The following is an 11,698-nucleotide window of genomic DNA, read 5'->3' as shown; positions in this document are numbered from 1 at the left end:
ATTCACCTGTGGCTTTTCTCCCTTTATTCCCCTGTGGCTTTTCTCCCTTTATTCCCCTGTGGCTTTTCTCCCTTTATTCCCCTGTGGCTTTTCTCCCTTTATTCCCCTGTGGCTTTTCTCCCCTTATTCACCTGTGGCTTTTCTCCTTTTATTCCCCTGTGGCTTTTCTCCCTTTATTCCCCTGTGGCTTTTCTCCCTTTATTCCCCTGTGGCTTTTCTCCCTTTATTCCCCTGTGGCTTTTCTCCCTTTATTCCCCTGTGGCTTTTCTCCCCTTATTCACCTGTGGCTTTTCTCCTTTTATTCCCCTGTGGCTTTTCTCCTTTTATTCACCTGTGGCTTTTCTCCCTTTATTCCCCTGTGGCTTTTCTCCCTTTATTCCCCTGTGGCTTTTCTCCCTTTATTCACCTGTGGCTTTTCTCCCTTTATTCCCCTGTGGCTTTTCTCCCTTTATTCCCCTGTGACTTTTCTCCTTTTATTCCCCTGTGGCTTTTCTCCCTTTATTCCCCTGTGGCTTTTCTCCCTTTATTCCCCTGTGGCTTTTCTCCTTTTATTCCCCTGTGGCTTTTCTCCCTTTATTCACCTGTGGCTTTTCTCCCCTTATTCCCCTGTGGCTTTTCTCTCTTTATTCACCTGTGGCTTTTCTCCCTTTATTCCCCTGTGGCTTTTCTCCCTTTATTACCCTGTGGCTTTTCTCCTTTTATTCACCTGTGGCTTTTCTCCTTTTATTCCCCTGTGGATTTTCACCTTTTATTCCCCTGTGGCTTTTCTCCTTTTATTCCCCTGTGGCTTTTCTCCCTGTATTCCCATGTGCCTCTCTTCGCTTCTACTCTCTTTTACTTACCTCTGTATTTCTTCTCTTTTCTGTCTTCTCTCCTTTCTTCTTTCTTCCGGGCGCCGCTCCTCACTGAATGACGGTGACGTGATGACGTCACGCCCGACATTCAGTGCAAACAAAGGAGGGGGGGGTGGATGCGGGTGCCGCGATCATGTGAGTATTTGTATACTCACATGATTGCGGCGCCGGAGCCGCCCGCCCCCCTCCTTTGCTAATAGAAAAAGAAAAGACTAAAAAAATAATAATTTGAGTGAGGGCGGGGGGCTGTACTCACATGATCGCTGCGCAGGGTACCGGACCGGCCCACACAGCCATCGGCCCTTCTGGCAAATGCCAGAAGGGCCAGATGGCCAGTCCGGCCCTGCATGTAACAGTGATGCTCAGCTGCCCTGGTGAACTTTTATTGGTAAATTGCAACAAAATAATTTTTTTATTACCGTATATTGTTAAATAGACCCCTTGGAAATAAAGCAACAAGAGAGAAATGGAAAGATAACATGCAATGTTCCCATGTATTAATATTCCACTTCTAGTACACAAAACCTGTCACAGGATATTGACATTAGAACGTTCTGTTCTCCAGAACATTCCGGGCTCTGTTGCTGTTCTCTGATTGCGTGGAAGCACAGTCATTCAGTTCAGCGTTTTATTTTTGCACTTTTTCCAGGATAACAGCTCCATCTACTGACAGTTGTAAGATATTACATGTTTAAAATGCAGCGACAGTTAAGAAATGCTGTAGAGCAGCAGCTGTACTGGAGTAATGGGATACAAACAAGTCTGCAGTGAAGGCATGCAATCAACTAATCAGTATAATGACCTTACTTTACACAGTAATAACCCTGCATGTTTTCTGCAGACACTAAAACAGAATTGCATATTAATAGCTGTCTGGCTCGAATTGTGGTTTTCATCTCAACACTCTTCTAGTGTATTCTAATCTAGTATTTAAAAAATTTACAAATGTTGATGAATGTCCACATATGATAAGCATGATATACTGAAGCTATAAATCCGCTGTATTAAGTGGTTGTATAGTTAAGAAGGGCAACTGCTGTGAACCTACAGTAGAGGCAGCCATCTTGTGGCCTGAAATAATAATATTCATATCAAGTTATATTATCAATAAACTAGGAACCAGTGACACCAATTAGACACTTTAATTACCAAATATTCACAAGGCATGAACAGTATTTATGAAACACCAGATCATAGTTGCCTACTCTCCCTGAATGTCCAGGGTACTCCCAAATTTCTATGAGCTCTTCCGGATTCCGGGGAGAGCAGTGTACCCTCCTGCATCCCTCCCACTTTCCTAGGCTTGGTGACGTTATTTACAGTGAATTCCATCATCCTGGCCCCACCCACACCACGCAAAGGCACAAATCAGAGACTGGGCCAGGATGAACTATTAATGCAGCCACAACACCTGCGGCATAAGCTCCCCTCTTGGAGTCCTAAAATTTTTGGAAAAAGTCCAAATGGACGAAACGCGTTGGGGGGTGACACAACCAGCAGCTTCCTTTCTGTCTGCCATCACTATACAGCCCAGCAAAACTAGCGCGTTCCATGCAGTTGGGAACACTTCACATACAAGCACCAGAAATTATAGCAAGAAATATATGGCCTAATTCAAGACTTTGCTACTATCACCAGACTCGGAACGTGGCTCTAGGGACATTATATGGTAAGATCCGTTCCAGAGAATTGCTGTTGTTTGCCCTACTTGCTGCTCCATACACTCCGTTCGCCTTCACAGTTCAGCATCTGAGCTATAAACATTTCAAGCAGCTGTGCTGCTTGCAGGATCTAACAAGATTTATTTTACTATTTTTAGTATATAATTGCACTATATAGTTGTGTTTATTATTGATTCTAGTGGATGCATTGAAGTTTTGTTTTTCTGACAACGATACTTATGAATTAATACATAGTACTTTCCTTATCACTCTCTTTTGATTTGTTTTTATTATTATTATTATTTATTTTTTATTTAATTTATTTATCTTTTATTTTATTTAATTCACCTATTTTATTTTAAATTGTGCATATTCTGGTGATGATTGCAATATTATTTTTGCACTCTTTTCTCGTGGCATTTATAGATTATGTTTATAAAGAGCAGCATTAAGATATTCTCTGAGAGCACTCCACATATACACTATATGGACAAAAGTATTCGGGGCTCTTGACCATTACACCAACAGGGACTGTAATGACATTGTATTCAAATACATATACTTTAATATGGAGTTGGTTCCCCTTTTCAGCGATAACAGCTTCCACTCTTCTTGGAAGGCTTTCCACAATATGTTGGAGAGTTTCTGTGGGAATTTGTGCCCATTCATTCTGTAGAGCATTTATGAGGTCAGGCACTGATGTTGGACGAGAAGGCCTGGCTCACAATCTCAATTCCAGTTCATTCCAAAGGAGTTCAATGGGGTTAAGGTCAGGGCTCTGTGCAGGCCAGTCAAGTTCTTCCACACCGAATTCATCAAACCATGTCTTTGTAGTCCTTGCTTTGTGCACTGGGGCACAGTCATGTTGGAATAGAAAAGGGCCTTCCCCAAACTATTGCCACAAAGTTGGAAGGTTGTCCAAAAGGACTTGGTATGCTGAAGCATTAAGATTGCCCCTCACTGGAGATAAGGGGCCTAGTTCAAACCCTGAAAAACAGTCCCATACCATTAACCCCCCTACACCAAACCTCACAGTTGGCATAATGCAGTCAGCCAGATAATGTTCTCCCGGCGTCCACCAAACCCCATCTAGCTCAGCTTACTACCAAACAGAGATGCATGATTCGTCACTCCACAGAACACGTTTCCACTGCTCCACAGTCCAGTGTTGGTGTGCTTTACACCACTACATCCAACTCTTGGCATTGGCCTTGGTGATGTGAGGCTGCTTGCAGCTGCTCGGCCATTAAGCTCCCGCTGCACAGTTTTTGTGCTTACATTAATGCCAGTGGCAGTTTGAAACTCTTCAGCTATGGAATCAGAAGAGCTTTGGAGACTTTTACGCACCATGGGGTAAATGTATCAAGCTGAGAGTTTTCCGGCTGGTTTGAAAAACGAATCTGATTCTAGCTATCATTTATTTAGTACATTCTACAAAATGATAGCTAGAATCTGATTGGTTGCCATAGGCAACAATTTCCACTTTTCAAACTTGCCAAAAAAGCTCTCAGCTTGATACATTTAGCCCCATGTGTCTTAGCAGTTGTTGACCCCGCTTTGTGATTTTACGAGGTCTTCTGCTTTGTGGCTGAGTTGCTGTTGTTCCTAAATGCTTCCACTTTCTAATAATATTACTTACAGTTGACTGTGGAATATCCAGCAGGGATGAAATTATACGAACTGTCTTATTGCAAATTACAGTACCAAGCTTGAAGTCACTGAGCTTTTCAGAACGGCCCATTTTGAATAACAAATGTTTGCAATTGGAGACTGCATATCTAGTTGCTTCATTTCATACACCTCTGGCAACGGGCCTGATTGAAACACCTCAATTCAATAATTAACAGGTGTGCCCTAATACTTTGTCCATATAGTGTACATCTTTATCTGTGTGAGTAGCTGCATTTCTGTCTGTATTCACAGTCCTGTGTGTATGTCTTTTACCTGTTGTTCTACCTCTCTACCAACATTTTGGCTATTGTGTCTCCAATATATTCATGTGCTAACACCCTTCTAGACAAAGCCTCAGCTATTGCATGCAGAAGATCTGGGACAAATAAGTGTCAGTGAGCATGTTCAGCTTTATGTGAAAGGGGCCTGCTAAAGGCAAAGATGATTGGTCTGGTTGTAGAGGTTTATTGTGTGGGTTGCTGTTTTGACGTCCCATTATAACAGGCTAGTTACATGGAGACAAATTGGGCCTAGGTTCTGGCCAGTCAACTTCAGGTACTTACCAATATGCTATAGGACATATCTACTATCGTCACCCAAGATGAGGCATCCAGAGTTCCATAAGCTGCTGGGTTTTGGTATGTCAGAACCTACGGTGAATTTACCTGATTGTTTTTCCAGTTGCCATAAATCTTTCAGAACTATCTGTCAAGCTATAAGCTGTAGTTCAAACTGGGTCCTCACTCATCGGATCAGAGCACATAATTTGGGGGACTGATTAATTTGTACCTATGCAATTTGGTACCTCTAGGCTATCATCTGAGGAAAAACATGTGCAACAAACTTTGGGATTGTGCCTATACTGTGAAAAAAAGTGTTCACTTCACCTGCCCCAAGAAGCCCAGACAACTGATGAGTCCAAGGAAGCTCATCTAGTCACAGTGTATTTTCTTGTAGTAATAATATCCTTATGCTACTAATTCAGATTTTATTTTGCTATTTATCTGTGAATAATTTTAATTTTCTTGATAATAGGGCTGCAGATACATTTTTATATTTTGCTGTTAGCCAAAGCTTAAATATACCTGCTACTATTCTAGGTTCCTGTGTCTGAATTTATAAGTTGGATATCGGTGTAGACCAAGGGTGTAACTCATTGCAAAACATCTAAGGTGACACTAGTGGGGGTGGTCTCGATATGGAAGAAATTTAATTTTTTCTGGCACATTCCCCTTCCATACCAATAGTATTGGGGACTCCATGTTTATCAATCCATAATCCGATTATTGATTTGAACTTCAGAATAAATGGTCAGTGGAATTAGAATTGTTATGAGAAATGCCTTTCTTTGCCTATTCTTCTTGCAGTTACTCAGTTTGAAAGTATATTAATTGCCTTGTTATAATTATGTTGGAGACATTAAGAATTGTTTGCTAAATTAAATAACTGTGTATTGTAGTAAACCTGTTTTCTTTCTTAGGTTATATCATTTCTCAGACAGGATTTGGTATGTTAGAGAATAGGCTATTATTAACTTGGCTCAACAAAGTTTTTTAGGATATGCAAATTGTTATATATGGTTCATTAGATCATCCTCCTCTAGCAAATTTTCCTCTGCCGAGATTAATTATGATGTTGGGAATCATTAATTATTTCATATAAAATGAGCTTTTCAATAATGGAGAAATTGGTTAGAAGGTGAACTTTAGTCTGTTGTGGTTTATACTGTTTACTTGGAATACCAAGGCAGATGCCTTGTCTCAAATTTTTTTGCAGGATCATGGTGAGGTCTCTGTAAAATACCCATTATTCCTTGTTCTCAGATTCTTGCAGCCTTGACTCAGGAACTCTCTGGTCTAATCTTACCAGGTCAGGGGCAGACTCCTGAAATGACTCTCTGTCATCTTATTTTTGTTCCTGGAAACCTTCATCAGGCTGCACTGTTTGAGGTCCATGAGAGTAAATTGACAGTGACATCCTGTCAGTATCAGCAGTCTTAGACATCACTGGCCTGCATTCAACACTATGCAGTCCACTGATTGCTGCCTTCCTAATTAGAATCCTTAACAAAACCCAGCTGGACTCAGCCTCAGGCAAGAGATGACATAAGACCTCTCACAGGTGTTGCCACTAAACTCCAGTACTGATGACACATGCGGGGAACCACCAATCAACCAGCCACTATAAGAACCTGTTCAGTGTACTACTTAGTGCCTGAGTATCAATTGAGTCCAACATCGATACTCCTGCTCCAGGAATATACTAGAAAGTATAGCAGCTCTTTGTGATTCTTCAACTCCTGTATCCAGTCTCCCCGACAGCAGCACACCCAGGGTTGGACTGGCCTGCTGGGGAGCTGGTGCTATTCACCGGTAGGCCCTCACTCCCCTCTTCATTGGTGGGGGGGAGCGGACAATTTAAAAAACAAAAAAATGAGGGGCGTGGCCTGGCTGCCATCTGTGCCAGACGTGCGCAGACTGGGCTCTTCTGTATAGTCCTGCAATCAGAGCCGTAACTAGGGTGGTGCGGGCGGTGCCGTCGCCCCGGGCGCAAGCCCGAGGGGGCGCAGCAGCCGCCAGCTACCTTCCCCTCTGTGTTACATAGTAAATAAAAAATAAAAAATTGTGGCCCCTCCCCCGACTCGCGGCACCCGCCTCCCCACGAGTCGGGGGAGGAGGGGGTGCCGCGAGAGGGGGGAGGGGCTAGTGTGGTGGCTGGTCCATGAAAGGACTATACCCTTCCTTCTGATCCCTGACACCTGTCAATTCTGACTCCTGGACCCCGACCCCCGAAATACAGCTGTAACCTCTGCACCCTCTCCATCACAGGAATGCTCTCTGTATTGTATGGCGGTCACAGGAATGCTCTCTGTATAGTATGGCGGTCACAGGAATGCTCTCTGTATGGTATGGAGGTCACAGGAATGCTCTCTGTATGGTATGGAGGTCACAAGAATGCTCTCTGTATAGTATGGGGGTCATAGGAATGCTCTCTGTATGGTATGGAGGTCACAGAAATGCTCTCTGTATAGTATGGTGGTAACAGGAATGCTCTCTGTATGGTATGGAGGTCACAGAAATGCTCTCTGTATAGTATGGTGGTCATAGGAATGCTCTCTGTATAGTATGGTGGTAACAGGAATGCTCTCTGTATGGTATGGCGGTCACAGGAATGCTCTCTGTATGGTATGGAGGTCACAGAAATGCTCTCTGTATGGTATGGAGGTCACAGGAATGCTCTCTGTATAGTATGGTGGTCATAGGAATGCTCTCTGTATAGTATGGTGGTCAAAGGAATGCTCTCTGTATAGTATGGTGGTCATAGGAATGCTCTCTGTATAGTATGGCGGTCACAGGAATGCTCTCTGTATGGTATGGAGGTCACAGGAATGCTCTCTGTATGGTATGGAGGTCACAGGAATGCTCTCCGTATAGTATGGCGGTCATAGGAATGCTCTCCATATAGTATGGTGGTCACAGGAATGCTCTCTGTATAGTATGGAGGTCACATGAATGCTCTCTCTATTGTATGGTGGACACTAGGAGGCTCTTTATATTGTGTGTGTGTGTGTGTGTGTGTGTGTGTGTGTGTGTATATATATATATATAATAATAATAATTTCGTGTGATGGTGATAAGGGGGCACAATGTGATAAAGATGGCTCAATGGCACGGTGTGATAAAGGAGAAACTGTGATGGAGAGCACAGTGGGATGAAGGGGCAGTGTGATACAAATGGTACCGTTACAATTATGTTTTAATTTATTTCAGTGAGTTTTATTTAAAAAAACAATTCATTTTTTATACAGCTAGCATGTGACAGCTGCATTTAAAGTACTTTGATTCTATGGAGGCTTATTACATAAAGATCCTTACAAAGCCAGACCGTGAAGAATGGGGAGGGAGGGGTTTCAGTGCGGTTTAGAACTTATAAAGCACTAGCCACGCCCCCACAGTAGGTTGACCACACCCACTCGACTATTGACACTCCCACTTAGATGGGGGGCGTCGGTGCCCTGTCTCGCCCAGGGCACTAAAATGTCTAGTTACGGCACTGCCTGCAATACCCTCCTAGGGTAAAAGTTTTTTGTATGCAGCAGATTCCCCGAAATCTGGGCTGAAGTTAGAACCGTATTATACCTGTGGCTTCGTTGTTTACTCGGGCTCCGGGACTGCGGCCAAGCGCCCTGAGCACTCCCCTGTGCAGCGCCACTACACAAGTACCTCAGGGCTGGCGGTATGATTATCCGTTGCTGGACAAGGGTCCTTTGTTTCCCGAAACACACTCTGCCTTTGGGGATCTGGGGCTCTGACCTCCGCTGACCAGCCGAGGCTCTATCTTCAAGGGATTCTCCCCGCCATCCGGACCGAAAGTCACGGCTCTCCGTACTTTCGGTGTCCTGCAAATTTTCCTGAAGCACTGCTATCTGGCTCCCAGTCTGGAGGCCACCTCGCCACGAACAATCCGCATTACAGCAGTGCATATTTGTGGAAGCAGCTGGTGTGGTGCTCCGTGGCTGCCATCTGACAAGATGCCCACTTCTGTCCTGGTGCTCGGTGACAGGTGGGGTCTTTGATCTGGTGGATCCCTGCAAGTAGCTGGAGTCCTGCTGAGGTGTTCAGCCCTGTGGCCAGGTCAGTGCCTGCTTAAATCGCCCTATCTTATCTGGCCCAGCGAATTATCACTACATCATTTTTGGTGAGCTGCTGCCACCCTGTGGCGATTGAGGAACAGTGCAGACAAGACTCTTGTTTATTGTATTAACCTGGCCAGTTCCAGTTCCGCTATAAGGTACCTGCTATAATTCATTACAAGTGAACGGATTTGGAAGTGTGTCGAGATCTGAATAATATAGCACACTAACCTACCTGATCCTACACTTACTGCTCCGAACCATGTAATGGTGGACCCGGTCTGGGCTCTGGCCACATGGCGTTCTAGGTCACTTAGTGGGGAGCGTGACTAAAAGTAACTACATTCTTCACTTCATGCATGTAACTTAAGGCTGATCGCTTCAACCAAGATACGGTGCTGTGCCTCCTCATGAGCAAGGACAGGAAAAGTACTGCAAAGCGGGGTTCCAAAAAAATCGGTTGATCCACCCCAACGTTTGGATCTCAGACAGTTTCTCAGGTGTGTCTCACCTTCCGCTGCTCCAGTCAACTTACCAGCAGCCTCATCTCAACCTCGCAATCTGGCCAAGATTTGAGTACCATCCTGCAACTTATTAAGTTGCTCCCCACAAAGGATGAACTCCCGATGAAAAAAGACTTCAAATACCTGGAGACTAGACTTCATGAAGTTATTCGTAAGGAAGTTGCTCATCTCCAAGCAGACTTTTCACAACTCGCCTCGCGGTTAGCCATTGTGGAGGCACACACACAGGGAGGAATCATCAGGATTTTAGGAGGCACTGGAGAGATAGGCTCAGGAGATCCATTTACTCCAGACTAGATTGGATGATCTTGACAACAGGGGTAGCAGAAATAATTTACAGATCCGGGGTATCCCGGAGGACATCACACTCCCGGAACTGGTCCCATTCCTGATGAAAATCTTCAACGAAATTTTAGTTCAAGGCCAATCCACGCTTATCCCTTTTGACAGAGCACACAGGGCCCTGAAACCACGTGGAGCTCAATCAGATCGACCAAGAGATGTTATCTGTCGCCTCCATTATTATACCCAAAAAAAGGCAATTATTCAAAAGATGAGTTCTCTCGATAGAATTCACTATAATGGTCACAAAATTCAAATTTTCCAGGACCTCTCTTGGCATACTCTCCAACTCAGATGCATGCTTAAGCCTTTAACCGATATCCTAGACAGACAGAGACAGACTCCTCCTTGAGACCCAGATACCTGAATAAAGCGTCTCGCTCTTCTTCAACTAGGGTCCCCTAGCTGTCCAGATCTTTGCATGGGTCGGGCTCTCAAGGCTCACTCATTAATAATGTCATTATGGTTGTTTGGGTTCTTTACCTTTTTGCTCTTTTCTCTACAGGCCCTCTGGATCGTCCATAAGACCGTCTCTACATGATTTACAGCTGTTAAACTTTGTTGAATTGACTGTCTTTGATGCTCCCTAATGACCTTTGCTCCAACTAAGGTTTTCCAAAGGTTACTCTTACTAGACGTAGTCCTTGCCCTCTATATCCCCCTTCTTATAGATGGACTCCATTAGTCAACTTTGGGTCCATCCAAAGGCTCTGCTATCACCTACTTTAATCTATATTTAATTATTAGGAGCCAATGTAGAGGAGGATTGCTCAGTAATGTTCTCAATATCTTATATGTTTATGTTGCACTCAGCCAAGTTTGTATTGAAGGCTAGTCCTCCGAAGTTACTTCTTTAATATTTATGTGTTAGTGGTTGCCTTGGTCGCTCTCCCCCAGCCACCCCCCACCGCAGTGTGTTTTTCTACTCTTTTCCAGGAGAGGAGAGGGGTTTTCCCAGTGGATTAGTATAGAAGGTACGAACTTGCCCTCTTCACCCTGGTTCACCCCGTGGTTCAGTAAATTACTGTTACGAGCCGCAGCTTCCCGACGGGCCGCTGCGGCTCACTTCCGGTTCTCCCAGAAGTCCCGGCCGTCTCCTTGACGACCGGGACGTCACTTCCGCCCTCCGCGTCCCGGTTGCCTGGGCAACAACCAGGACGCTCTGTCTCTTCTGCCACAGTGCCCGGCCAGCTGTCCTATAGCCGGCCGGGCGCATGCGCGCAGAAGGAATTAAAACTTTAGTTTTTTTGCAGCAGTCATACATTATTGTTATACACATCTTTAGTGTCCTTACATACTGGACAATTTTGGCTAGTATGGCCTCACACATGGATCATTAGAATCAGGGGAGGAGTCTCGCTGGCCTCTGCTTTCTATTGGTGTTCCTCACTATTTAAGGCAGTGAAGACAGAGCCTCACTGCCAGTTATAGCTCCCTGTGTAGCTAGGCTCCTGTTCCTTGTTTTCCTGCTCCTGTGCTGTATTCTAGATTGGATTTCCCGTGTATGACCCCTGGCTTGTCTCTGGACTTTGTTGTATTGCCTGTGACCCCTGACCTCGGCTAGTTATCTGGATTCGCAGTGTGCTGCCGGCCCCTGACCCTTGCTTGGATTTCACTCTGCTGTTTACTACTACACTCCACCCCTGGATTCTCCCCAGTCAGTGCACATTTCACGACCCTCCATTCGTCTGCAGCCAAGTCTGTCCCCACCACTAGGGGCTCCAGCGAACACCAGACTTTCGGAGTAGACTCGGGTTTTGTCGTGCTGACTGCAGGGGTTCCTAACAATTACCTGCTATTAAACATCCTACTATAGGTCCTACAATTTCAAGGTGGTCAAGGGTCAGAGCATTAACTCATAAATCCTCACCCTTTTCTCCTCTGTCTCCCATCTTTGACAATCCTCTGTTTTCTGCCAGGAGAGGCAGTCAGTCCATTTAAATCATGGGTCCAAATGGGGGTCACACGTGTCGGCCAGCTGATTTACTTTACTGGTGTGTCATTCTTTGCATT

General features: G+C 44.7%; 1 long non-coding RNA gene across 2 annotated transcripts in view; it reads left to right on the top strand.

Moving 5' to 3' along the window:
- The first annotated feature begins 2,205 nt into the window (after nucleotides 1-2,205).
- LOC142109203 (uncharacterized) overlaps nucleotides 2,206-11,698 on the top strand; it is a 29,942-nt gene continuing 20,449 nt past the window's right edge. For both annotated transcript variants that reach the window (XR_012680309.1, XR_012680308.1), the window contains exon 1: nucleotides 2,206-2,523. This is a non-coding gene — a long non-coding RNA (uncharacterized LOC142109203). The remainder of the gene's footprint in view (nucleotides 2,524-11,698) is intronic.

Source organism: Mixophyes fleayi, chromosome 1 (assembly GCF_038048845.1).
Source record: "Mixophyes fleayi isolate aMixFle1 chromosome 1, aMixFle1.hap1, whole genome shotgun sequence".
NCBI lineage: Eukaryota > Metazoa > Chordata > Amphibia > Anura > Limnodynastidae > Mixophyes > Mixophyes fleayi.
Note: the sequence above shows the minus strand (reverse complement) of the source record. Positions and strands in the feature narration are given on the sequence as shown.